The 12,433-nt window shown below is 42.5% G+C and overlaps 1 protein-coding gene across 21 annotated transcripts in view; it reads right to left on the bottom strand.

Moving 5' to 3' along the window:
• Positions 1–12,433, bottom strand: part of PARD3 (par-3 family cell polarity regulator) — a 709,408-nt gene that overhangs the window by 590,066 nt on the left and 106,909 nt on the right. The gene's annotated exons all lie outside the window — the stretch shown is intronic.

Genomic DNA, 12,433 nt, shown 5'->3' with positions numbered 1-12,433 from the left:
GGGGGAGGGGAGAGGGGAGACGAGGAATAAAAGATATGGGCTGTTAAAACCAAGTCTGAAAAGCCACTCTGTTAAAATTCCTATTACATGTTCTAACCACATCCTGATTGAAAGTGGTGGTTCTCCAAATGGGAGTCCAGGCCAGTATCACCTGATAATACATTGGAAATTCCAATGCTTGGGATACACCCTGGTTCCTACAAAAAAAAAAAGAAAAAGGCTCTGGAAGCGGGACCCAGACATCTATTAATACATTTAAACTTGCCCTCCAGGTGTTTCTGATGCACACTAAAGATTGAGAACCAGTGATTCAGAACGAGGGGTGAGGGGAGATCAGAAAGGAAGCTGAAACACCCTGCACCTCTTCTATACACTGTGTTGTATGGGTTAGCTACTACGTCTTTAAAATGGTTCCCATGAACACACACACACATACATATTTGTCTCCTGTAAGCATACAGGTAATTTCAGGGTTCACTGAGTCTCTTTCTCAGTGCTGTTTCAACTCTAGGCTCTGTGCAGAGAAGTGCTAAAGCCACATCTTTAGACCAGAGCACCCCCGCCCCAGCACTCCCATTGCAAACATCCACCTCTCACTGCACCTCACCCTGGGAGCAGTTTGAATCCTCCAAGGAGCTTCTTTTAAAAGCCTGCCAGGAAAATTGTACACAACAAACCAAAGAATACCCATTTGGAAGTGACTTGTGACTGGACAATGTTTTTATGGAGCCCTATGTTTCTTCAAATACATTAAGCTTATTCCTTATCTCCCCACAACACCAACTTCTTGCCTTTTTCATTCCTACTGATTTAACCTAATCAAAACATAACCTCTTTACAGGAAATACAGGGGTTAAAGAACCAAGGTAAACAATACCATAAGGAAACAATCAGACAAATTCAGAATGTGAGGTTTTTCGTTTTGTTTTGTTTGTCTTTACAACGCAATTGCACTGATCTTTAAAGGAAGAAAAAAGTCCACTTCATCTGACATCTAATTGTAATGTATGGTCCTGGACTGGATCCTGCATCTGGAAAGAAAAAGCACTGTGAAAAAGGAAAGGCCAACTGAAGACATTTGTCCGGTTAGGTAATGGAATCATACACCGATAAGTTTTCTGAATGTGATCGTTGTACTATAGTTATATAAAAGAATGGTCGTGTTGTGAGGACATGCATGCTTAAGTAATGTGGGTGAGAAGTGTTATAATATCTGTAGTTTAGTCTTAAACGGTTCAGTACAGAGACATGGATACTACTAATGTGCATCTGTGTGTTTATATTGACGGAAAACCAATGCAGCAAATGTTAACAATTGGTGAATCTAGGTAAAGTGTCAGTGGTGCATTTCACTAAACTGTACATTAGAAACTTCAAGAGAAAATGTTAAAATTCTGTCATTAAAAAAATAAACTGGAGACTCCTCTAGATAAAAAAGATAAAGAAGGAATACCCAAACTCAAGGACTGAGTCATGTTTGGGTCCTTGCTGGGGTTAAAACAGAACTCACCGTAGAAGACCTCTTGGGAAAAATGAGGGAAATTTTAATATGGCTAAATATGAGATAACTTTAGGAAATGATTCTTAATTGTCCATGTGATAACAGCTTTGTGGATATTTAAGGAAGCACCTTTATTCTAAGGAGATGTGTTTTTGAAGTATTTCAAGTGCCATGTCTGCAAACAACTAAAAAAAATACATATACACACGCGTACACAGTACGTGCATGTACACATGTCCACGTACAGGTGAGAACCTCTTAACCCAAAATGCTGGGGACCAGAAGTGTTTCAGATTTCCAATTCTTTCAGATTTTGGAATATTTGCATGCACCTGAGACTTCTCAAAGATGGGACCTAAATTTAAACAAAAAAGTCATTTATGTTTCAAATAGGTCTTATACACACAACCTGAAGGTAACTTTATACAGTATTTTAAATAATTTTTTACACAAAACAAAGTTTGTATTAAGTCCAAGTTTGTGTTAAGTACTTATGTGTGGAATTTTCCACTTGTGGCATCATGTCAGGACTCAGAAAGTTCCCGTTCTGGAGCATTTCAGATTTTCAGATGACAGATGCTCCACCTGTACACACACACACACACACACACACACACACACACACGAATAAATATGTATCATTGGAAGTGTGACCAGGAAAATGCAAATCATCTAAGTATTTTAAAGAAAGGAAAGTTAATATAAGAAACTGGTACAAAGATTTGTAAGAAGAGTCATGACTCTAAACCAGGACGGCAGTGGAGGCAGGGGCCACCCACAGGCTAGCAGTAGCAGGCAGCCATGACTACCCCTGGGCTGAGGGAATAAGGGGAGGTAGCACCAGAACCCAGGGCTGCAGCGCCGCAGCAGAAGCAGGAGTCATGGAGGGCCTGGGGCCAGGAGCAGGAATTTGGGGAGAAACTTGGCTGCTACAGAGACACAGCCCAAAACAGAGAGGGAGCAGGGACCCACCTTGGGGCTATCTCATCACGGAGCCTCCTGTCTCCCACCAAACCTCCCACTGGCCAAACCCAACCAGAGGTCAACTGACACAGCTGTGCTTTGTATGATTCTCTCAGCTACTATCTGAGTTGTTCGTAACAAACTGGGAAACCAGATTAATTTTAAACGAATTTAATGACCCAGGGTTCATGAGAATACAGGAAGCCAGCATTCTCACATACAGCTCCTATTCCACACACAGTTTTGGCCAGAGAAGTAGAATTTGGCACCATGCATCAGAATGCTTAAAATGAAATATGCCCATTGACCCAGAAGTTTAAAATGTGGAGAAAGACACATGGTCAAGATGCATATACTAAATGGAATATTTTAAAACATAACAATACAGAATGGGAAACTAGCTAAACACGCAAAAAGTAAGGAACAGGCTGAACACACCCAATCAATGAAACACAACACAGCAATTCACAATGTTGCTCACAGACGGTTACACAGGCGTTGTTTCACACCTAGTTTGAAGGGTGTACTGCTATACACGACTGGTAGTGCTTGCCTATATTTCCTAACTTTTCATAATATATATGAGCACTTTTAAATTTTTGTCCTCTTAAATAACTAGTGAATACATTTCATCCTTTCCCATAATATGATGACTGTCCAATTCCTCTCCCTGCTTCTACACCCCATCTCCTGAATCCTGTCCCACATTTCGCTACATTCATCTTCGCAAAATATTCCTTTTATGTCACTGTCCTGTAATATGAGTCATTTCCAATGACTCACTACTTTCTAAAGGTCAAAATCTAATGTCCTTGGCCAAGCACTCAAAGCTCGTCCCAAGCCAGTTTGTGACCAGCCTCAGCGTTGCCTCACCATATTTGGAGGTTCAGTGGTTCTGTTCACTGATAACCCCAAGCACCTAAAACAGTGTCTGAGACAGAGCAGATGCTCACTAAGTACTGGTCGAGTGAATTAATCCTTTTGTTTCTGTTTATTCTCTTCCACATATCTGGAAAGCTTTCATCCCCCGAGTTCCAACTATGCAAATTGTACATATCTTCCCAAATCCAGTTCAAAAACCATCCCCTTGGCTGGACACAGTGGTTGGCACCCATAACCTCAGCACTCCAGGAACCCAGGGCAGGAGGATCACTCAATGCCAGGAATTCAAGACTAGCCTGGGAAATGTGGCAAGACCCCATCTCTACAAAACAATTAAAATTTAAATGTCAGGGTGCACACCTGTAATCCCAGGTATTGTGGAGGCTGAGGTAGAAGGATCACTTGAGCCCAAAGTTCAAGCCAGCAGGTGAACTAAGATGGGGTCACCACATGCCAGCATGGGTAACAGACCCAAACCCCATGTCTAAAAGAAAGAAAAAACACTCCCTCTATGAAATGTGCTCCAGTGCTAAAGTATTTACCTAGGCCAGGTGCAATGGTTCACACCTGTAATCCCAGCACTTCGGGGGGCTAAAACGGGTGGATCACTTGAGGTCAGGAGTTTGATACCAGCCTGGCCAACATGGTGAAACCCCGTCTGTACTAAAAATCCAAAAAACTATCTGCGCATGGTGATGGGTGTCTGTAATCCCCACTACTCTAAAGGCTGAGGCAGGAGAATCACTTGAACCCAGGAGGCGAAGGCTGCAGTGAGCTAAGACCATGCCACTGCACTCCAGCCTGGGCAACAGGGCAAAAGACTCTGTCTCAACATAAATAAATATTTACCTAGAACACATTTGTCACTTAATAGCCTATTTCCTGTACATGCGTGGTATTTTGTTTATCTCTAGATAAGATCTCCAAAGGCAGGGGCCATCTTCAGCCTTTTTTTTAGCCCAGAACAAAGAACAAAGCACTGTGTTGCATAATTAGTGTGCCCTAGAAAAAAATAAAAAGAATACCCCTATTGGGTATTGGAAAGAACTTACACAAGAGTTTCTAGGAGAATATAATCAACAAACACAGGGCTGTGCTCTCCCAGCTGCCAAAAGAAATGAGTGGACACGCCGGGCCATGTCAGGATCAACATCCCCATTCACTCTTTATCCTGTCCCTCAGAGCTGGCTCAAGAAATGCTGTGTGATTATTCTAGCTTACATTCCAGACAACATTTCAGACGTGCGGAGAGAAGACATCCAGATACTATTTCCTTGCAATGAAAAGGAACCCAAATTACAATATGAATACCTTCGTCCTCACCTGTAGAGGTGGGTCTTCAGGCAGAAGAAGTAAGTTTACACCCGGATAAAAATCTTACTCTTACCCCAAAGAAAAGATGGCAAGCCAAAACTCACCTTGGCCAACCCAGTTCTCCCCACTCTAGTCCTGGTGGATGTAAGAGTGTGGAAAGGTATGAACAGTGTGGGTAGTACTGTTACCTGATGGACTGGTAGACAGAAAACAGAAGGCTTTGCTGAGGGAAGGTAGTGAATATGGAATAATCCAAGCCTAAGTCCCTAAAGTGTGGACCTACAGGAAATTCTGCTACAGAACTCGAAATCTGTATCTGCAAACTTCACAACCATCAGCACCATGAAAGCAGGCACCTGGCACTGTGCCCACCTCTAATCCATTCCATTCCTTCACCCTCACCAGGATTACAGAGCACTTCTGACATGACACCTGCATTCCCGTGTGACAATCCTGCAAGATAAATGTTTTCGGCTGTATTTTGTAGAGGAAGAGACTAAGGAATAGGAAGGACACTTGTCTTTCCTGAGATCAACACCATGTAATATTGCAGTCAAGCACAGCTTAGGCTCAGATGCTGACTTGGAAATCCACATTGGACACACTAACTCTTCCAAGAAGTTTGCCAAGCGGACACAGTAGGAAGGGACATTGTCACAATACCCAAAATAAAAGATCTTTTTTAAGGGAGCACACATGGACATAAAGATGGCAACAATAAACACTGGGGCTTATTAGAAGGAGAAGGGAGGGTGAGGAGAGGGCTGAAAAACTATTGGGTACTATGCTCACTACCTGGGTGATGAAATCAATCGTACCCCAAACCTTAGCATCATGCAATATACCCATGTAACAAACCTGCACAAGTATCCCTGAATCTAAAATAAAAGTTGAGCCTGGGCACGGCAGTTCACAGCTGTAATCCCAGCATTTTGGGAGGCCAAGGCAGGCAGATCACTTGAAGTAAGGAGTTCGAGACCAGCCTGGCCAATATGGTAAAATCATCTCTACTAAAATGCAAAAAATTTAGCAGGGCGTGTTGGTGGGTGCCTGTAATCCCAACTACTCGGGAGGCTGAGGCAGGAGAATCACTTGAACCCGGGAGGCAGATGTGACAGTGAGCCAAGATCCCGCCACTGCACTCCAGCCTGGGTGACAGAATGAGACACCATCTCAAAAATAAACAAATAAAGTAAAAGTTGAAGTTATTTTAAAAAATAAAATAAATTTTAAAAGAGAAACTTTTTTTAGAACAGAAAAAATGGAATAAGAAAAGCTATATCATCCACCAGGCAACTAGGCCAATTTCACTGTGAAGAAGTCACACTTTGCCTCACACTGCCTATCACAGATAAACAACTTAAGATGCATCCCATTCCATGCTCCAGGAAGCACTAGATTCAAAGCTTTGAAAGAACAACCCAGGCCAGGTGTGGTGGCTCACACCCGTAATCCCAGAACACTTTGGGAGGCCGAGGCAGGCGGGTTGCTTGAGGCCAGGAGTTCAAAACCAGCCTGGGCAACATCGTGAGATCCCATCTCTACAAAAAAAATTTAAAAATAAAATTAGGCCTGTTATTTTTCACCTATAGTCCCAGCTGCTCAGGGGGCTGAAGTGAGAGGATCACTGGAGCCCAGGAGGTTGAGGCTACAGAGAGCTATTATCATACCACTGCACTCCAGCCTGGGCAACAGAGAGAGACACTATCTCAAAAAAGAAAAAGAAAAAAGAAACAGAGACAACCATAAACGTAAAATAAGGTCACAGACATCTCCAGGCAGAGATCTGCCCTTAGGCCCAATAACTGCTATATTGGGTGCTATTTTTAAAAACTAAAATATTGAATGTTCCTCTCGTATTTATAAAAGAAATAATTCAAAACAACCAACCGGGAGAACTTTAAGAACCTCATCCAGCCTAAGAGAAGAAAGACCTACCCTCTCCTGTTTACTTCTCCCTAGCAAGCAAGACATGCTGACGCAGACCAAAGGAATTTTTCTGACCTGGAAAGAAAAACCTTAATGAAACATGATAAATTCTAAATGGCTCTGAGTCCCAAAACCAACAAAGAAAAACCTATCCCCGAAGTAGCTCCCCACCTCCCTGTCACATTACTTAATCCAAAAATGACCTGATTTTTCATAAGGAAGGCTCCCAAATCACTTCAACATACAAGATTAATTCCTTACACCTGGCTATACGAAACCCAACTGAACCAGAAGAAATATTCCTACATGAATACAGCAGACTCTTATCAGGAAAAAAATCAGCCCTGACAAAGAGCTTGCACCTACCTCTGATATCTTCTTTGGAGCTATGGACAAACGGTTATCCAACTGCACCTCATGGCATCTGTACTCAAATCCAGCACACCCCCTACTGCGTGGGGTCCAAGTTAGAGCACAACAGCACCCTAACATCCTAAGTGTGGCCCCAAGGAGCGGACACCAGGCTGTGGCACAGCTTAGATCACAGCCACAGGTGAGGACAGAGAGGCCTGTTCCCAACGTATCCACCGGATTGCTGATGTCTAAGGTGGGGTTCCCATCTCCTGGCAGGATACTCCTACTCAGCCAAGGGAGGGATCTAAGACGGTATCTTCAAAAGATTTCCACAAGATCACAGGGTGCTCCTGAGTCTCATTATCACACACATCTTTGTCCTCAGTGAACACACATCAACTTTTTTTTTTTTTTTTTTTTTTTTTTTTTTTTTATTTTTTTTTTTTTTTTTTTTTTTTTTTTAAGAGAGTCTTGCTCTGTCACTCAGGCTGGAGTGCAGTGGTGTTATCACAGCTCACTGCAGCCTTGAACTCCTGGCCTCAAGCAATCCACCTGCCTCAGCCTTCCAAGTAGCTGAGACTACAGGTATACACCACCATGCCCAGCACATTTTTAAATTTTTTGTACAGACGTGGTCTCACTGTGTTGCCCAGACTGGTCTGCAACTCCTGGGCTCAAGTGATCTTCCTGCTTTGGCCTCCCAAAGTGCTGAGGACTGCAGCTGGCCCTATGCCTCACCTTTGAGAAAAGAATATGAGCAGGGACTGAGGCATACACACAGGGCATATGTACCCTCACACAGGGTATATACACACAGGGTATATGTACCTTCATATATGACAAGATACAAGCCATGAAGTCCATGGGATCCTCCTGTTGCTCAAACTTGTTATCTGCTTGTCTGTACCTCCTGGAAAGCCATCCTTATCTCTTCCCTTGCAGAAATCTTACCCACATTTCAGATCCTGGCTGAAATGTATGTCTCTCAGACAGCTGTCTTTAATCCTACTTTTATCTTATGCCCAGTTCCCCCAAAGCACTTAAAATAACGACTTGAAGATGTGCATGTTTTAGGGTTTATCACCACGATGAGTCCCATATGCCACAGTATTCATTCATTCTGCAAATATCCAGGAAGCATCTACCACATGGCAGGCACGGAACTAGATGCACAGTCATCGGAATGAACTGGCCCCACCCTCCTAGATTCTGTGGTCTAGCATATGAAACAACTAGGGCTCCCTTTTAAACACAGCCCGCACACCACAAAACATTCACTGAAGTATGTTACTGGTTATCTCAAGCCAAAGATCAATTTACATTCCTCTGCTAACCTATTTTGTTTCCAAATCTATTGGTACTTTGATTTTTCTGAAAGGCCCTAATATTATGATTCAAGAGTTCATCTAGGCCATCTGGTCAGTTACAAATACGGGCATCCATTTAAAATGGGAGAATTTTAAAGTATGGACTCCAAGACACATTATAAAATATAGGTAAAAGAGATGTTATATGTTAATTCCATAAAATTCATCATTCCTTACATACATGGTTAGTTCTCTGTTCCTATAAAGTGTTCTCTTATGAGACATTTGAAATGTAATACCTGTTTCTTCCATTTATTTAAGAAATTATGGTACACAGTGTCTCAGAAAAAGGAAGTTTAACACAAAACATTAAAACAGAGAATACAGCAAACACAAATACAACTAGTCTGCACTGGTAATATTCCACAGGATACTTTAAAGTTTCTGATAAAATCCTGCATCGAAGCATGGAAACAAATTAGCTGTATGGGAACTCAGGCAAAACAGAATCACACAACTAGTAATTAAAGTGTGAAATGGACTACCTCAAAGAACAATAAAACTTGTAACTATAAATTTATCAGATGGGAGGAGGGGACAAAGGAGCAAAGTAGGTTGTGAAGCTTGAAGGCAACTTTGTCCAACCCGCAGCCCAAGGGATGTGTGCAGCCCGGATGACTTTGAATGTGGTCCAACACACGTTCATAAACTTTCTCAAAATAGTAAGACATTTTTTTGCAATTTTTTTTTTTTTTTAGCTCATCAAGATATTGTTCGTGTATCTCACATCTGACCCAAGATAACTCTTCTTCTTCCAGTGTGGCCAAGGGATGCCAAAATATTGGACACCCTGCTTTAAAGACGTAGAGGTAGATTGTGCGCAGCAAGAGACCTGGGCTTTGATGACAAGGGCATCTAGTGAGTGCAAGCCTAGTCTATCAGTAGCCACAAAAAAAGGCAATAAAATGACTCTGTGGTTAAAGTGGCCTGAAACTGCACAAGTTATTTCCTGTTTGTGGGCACCCATGTTCTTCTATATAAAAATGAAGGAGTTAGACAGTCTCTGAGGTTCCTATATTACTTTACCAGTCTATGACGCTGTATCAGAAAAATTAAACACACTCCAGGCAGCTTTTTTCCACAAGTAGAAATAAAACAGCCATTCCTAACAACACATAATTAGATCTTGAAAACAATGCATAATACAAAATTTAAAGTACCTAATCTCCTCTACAACCTTCTGTGTTAAACATGCATTTATAAGCATGGCTCGCTGCAATCACAGAGTTCAAAGCTCTGTAGACACCGTTCACCCAGAACAGCTTTCCAATCCCTGAGAGTCTGGTGGAGGTGCTGGGAACACCATGAGCGTGCAAGGTCATGGTCCCCCGCAGATTACTGGAAAAGCCTCCTAAGAGCAAGAAAAGTCAAATATGGAGAAGGGCGTCCAAGTGGCTATTACTGGCTGGTCACATTTCTATACTTAGGATGCACCGTGACAGCAGCTGGGGATAGCAGGACGGCATGCTGCACACCACCAGTGAACTAAGAACCAAACACCCAGTCTGAAAATAATTGTGTTATGGAATAACAGGGGTACAGCCATATCTATAATAAAACCCCTGTTCTACAATACTTAAAAATCAATTTTAGGACCACGCACGGTGGCTCACGCCCATAATCCCAGCATTCTGGGAGGCCGAGGTGGATGGACTGTCTGAGTTCAGGAGTTCGAGACCACCCTGAGCAACATGGTAGAACACCATCTCTACTAAAATACAAAAAATTAGCCAGGCATGGTGGCATGCGCCTGTAATCCCAGCTACTAGGGAGGCTGAGGCAAGAGAATCGCTTGAGTCCGGGGGGTGGAGGTTGCAGTGAGCTGAAACGACACCACTGCACTCCAGCCTGGGTGATAGAGTGAGGCTCCATCACAAAAAAATAAAATAAATTTTTGGAGGCAAGCCATAGGTATATGAAAAATTCACTAACAATACTCAATTATGGAAATCAAGTGCCAACCAAGCAGTACAAGAATTGCAAAAATACAGAAAACACTAAGACAAAGAATGCTTCATGAAGAAATTGCCATTTATTTTCAATCAGGAGAAATCTTAGGACGAAGGTGAGGAGGTCAAAACACGCACAGTGAGGCCTGGCACGGCGGCTCACGCCTGGAATCCCAGCACTGTGGAAGGCGGAGACCAGAAGATCGCTTGAACCCAGAGTTCAAGACCAGCTTAGGCAACAAAATGAGACCATGTCTCCACAAAAAGCAAAATAATCAGCCATGCATGGTGGTGCACACCTGTAGTGGCAGCTACTGAGAGGCTGAGGTTAGAGGACTGCTTGAGCCCAGGAGACCAAGCATGTAGTGAGCTGTGATCATACGGCTGTACTCCAGCCTGGGCAACACGGCAAGACCCTATCTCAAAAATAAAAATAAATTTTAAAATAAAAAAAAAATGCATGGTGTATTGGAACAACCAGGGAAAAAATCTGGATATAGCACACTCTTCAGAACTTTTGGTTTTAGCCTTACCCATCCTTTCTCCCCATATCATACTGATAGGTTGAGTTGAGTCAGCCACACGTAAGATCTCTGCTAGGGTAGACTAGAGCAGAGCCATTTTTAGACCTGTATGAAAAAAGCTAGTGCTCAAATCGTAACCTTCATGTCATCATTAATGATGATGTTTGTTCTAAAGAATATTTTTTTTTTTTTTGAGGCGGAGTCTCGCTCTGTCACCCAGGATGGAATACGGTGGTACGATCTCTGCTCACTGCAACCTCTGCCTCCCGGATTCAAGCGATTCTCCCGCCTCAGCCTCCCAAGTACTTGTGATTACAGGCACGCACCACTGTGCCCAGTTAATTTTTGTATTTTTAGTAGAGACAGGGTTTCACCATGTTGGCCAGGCTGGTCTTGAACTCCTGACTTGAGGCGATCCACCTGCCTCGGCCTCCCAAAGTGCTGGGATTACAAGTGAGAGCCACTGTGCACAGTCTGAACAACCTTAAAGCAAAGTAATATACCACCAACAAAAACAGAAAATGTAAATCCAGAATTTGAGGTTTCAAGAGGAAAAAAAGGCATTTCAAAAGGCCCAAAATAAATTTAATTCTAAAATTTTAAAGGTTATTTCATTTTCTTAGAGTTGCATCACTCTCCCCTTCTACTTTTTTTTTAAATCTCTTCTCATCCCTCCAATCTGTGTAATATTAATAGTTACTTAACATAATCCTGAGTGCAGTGCAGCAACACTTCCTATTTATCAAAAGACTAAAATAAATAGCAGGTCAACAAGACTAGACAAGGAAAACACAAAACTCGTTTGACAGCTGGGGCCAGAAACATGTTCATATGCGTGTGAAACAAACACCTGCCTTTTTAGTTGGACCTGCCTGATATCGCATAGCAAGATTACTGCAGTATAACCCTCAGTCCATGCCCCCTCTTGCCTTCTCCCCTTCAAAAGGACATTTAAAGCCAGCTGGAGATTTGAGCAGTGAATTCATGAAATTTAAGTTCAAGACATTCTACTTTCATGCTACAATGCAGTAATGAATATCACAAATGTGATTCGATCAACAAAATAAGCACCTCCTCCCAAGTGAAATATGGCACTGAAGCTCATTCTTGCTGAAAATCTATGATGACAAACAAGTCGCAGGGGAGGGCAAACCCCATGTGCTTAGGTGGGTGTTTGTTTTGATGTAAAGCCTCTGGTTTTGTTCCTTTCCTGGCCCGTCCCACAGTCATCTGACATTCCTGCAAAGACTTGTCTTTATTTTGGATGGACACACAAGCAATGGAATTGGCACTGAAATTTCAGTTTATGCAACAAGGGTATGTTAGGGTTCAATTTCTCCCTCAAGTAAACACTGAAATACTGACATGTGGGGTTTGTGGGGGTTTTTTGCTTTTAGTTTTTATTTCTAAAAATTTGACTGGACTCAGTGGCTCATGCCTGTAATCCCAGCACTTTGGGAGGCCAAAGCAGGTGTATCTGAGGTCAGAAGTTCAAGACCAGCCTAGCCAACATGCTGAAACCCCATCTCTACTAAAAATACAAAAATTAGAAGGGTGTGATGGTGGGCACTTATAATCCTAACTACTCAGGAGGCTGAGGCAGGAGGATTACTTGAACCCGGGAGGCACAGGTTGTAGTGAGCCAAGATC

Source organism: Cebus imitator, unplaced genomic scaffold (assembly GCF_001604975.1).
Source record: "Cebus imitator isolate Cc_AM_T3 unplaced genomic scaffold, Cebus_imitator-1.0 Scaffold92, whole genome shotgun sequence".
Lineage (NCBI taxonomy): Eukaryota > Metazoa > Chordata > Mammalia > Primates > Cebidae > Cebus > Cebus imitator.
Note: the sequence above shows the minus strand (reverse complement) of the source record. Positions and strands in the feature narration are given on the sequence as shown.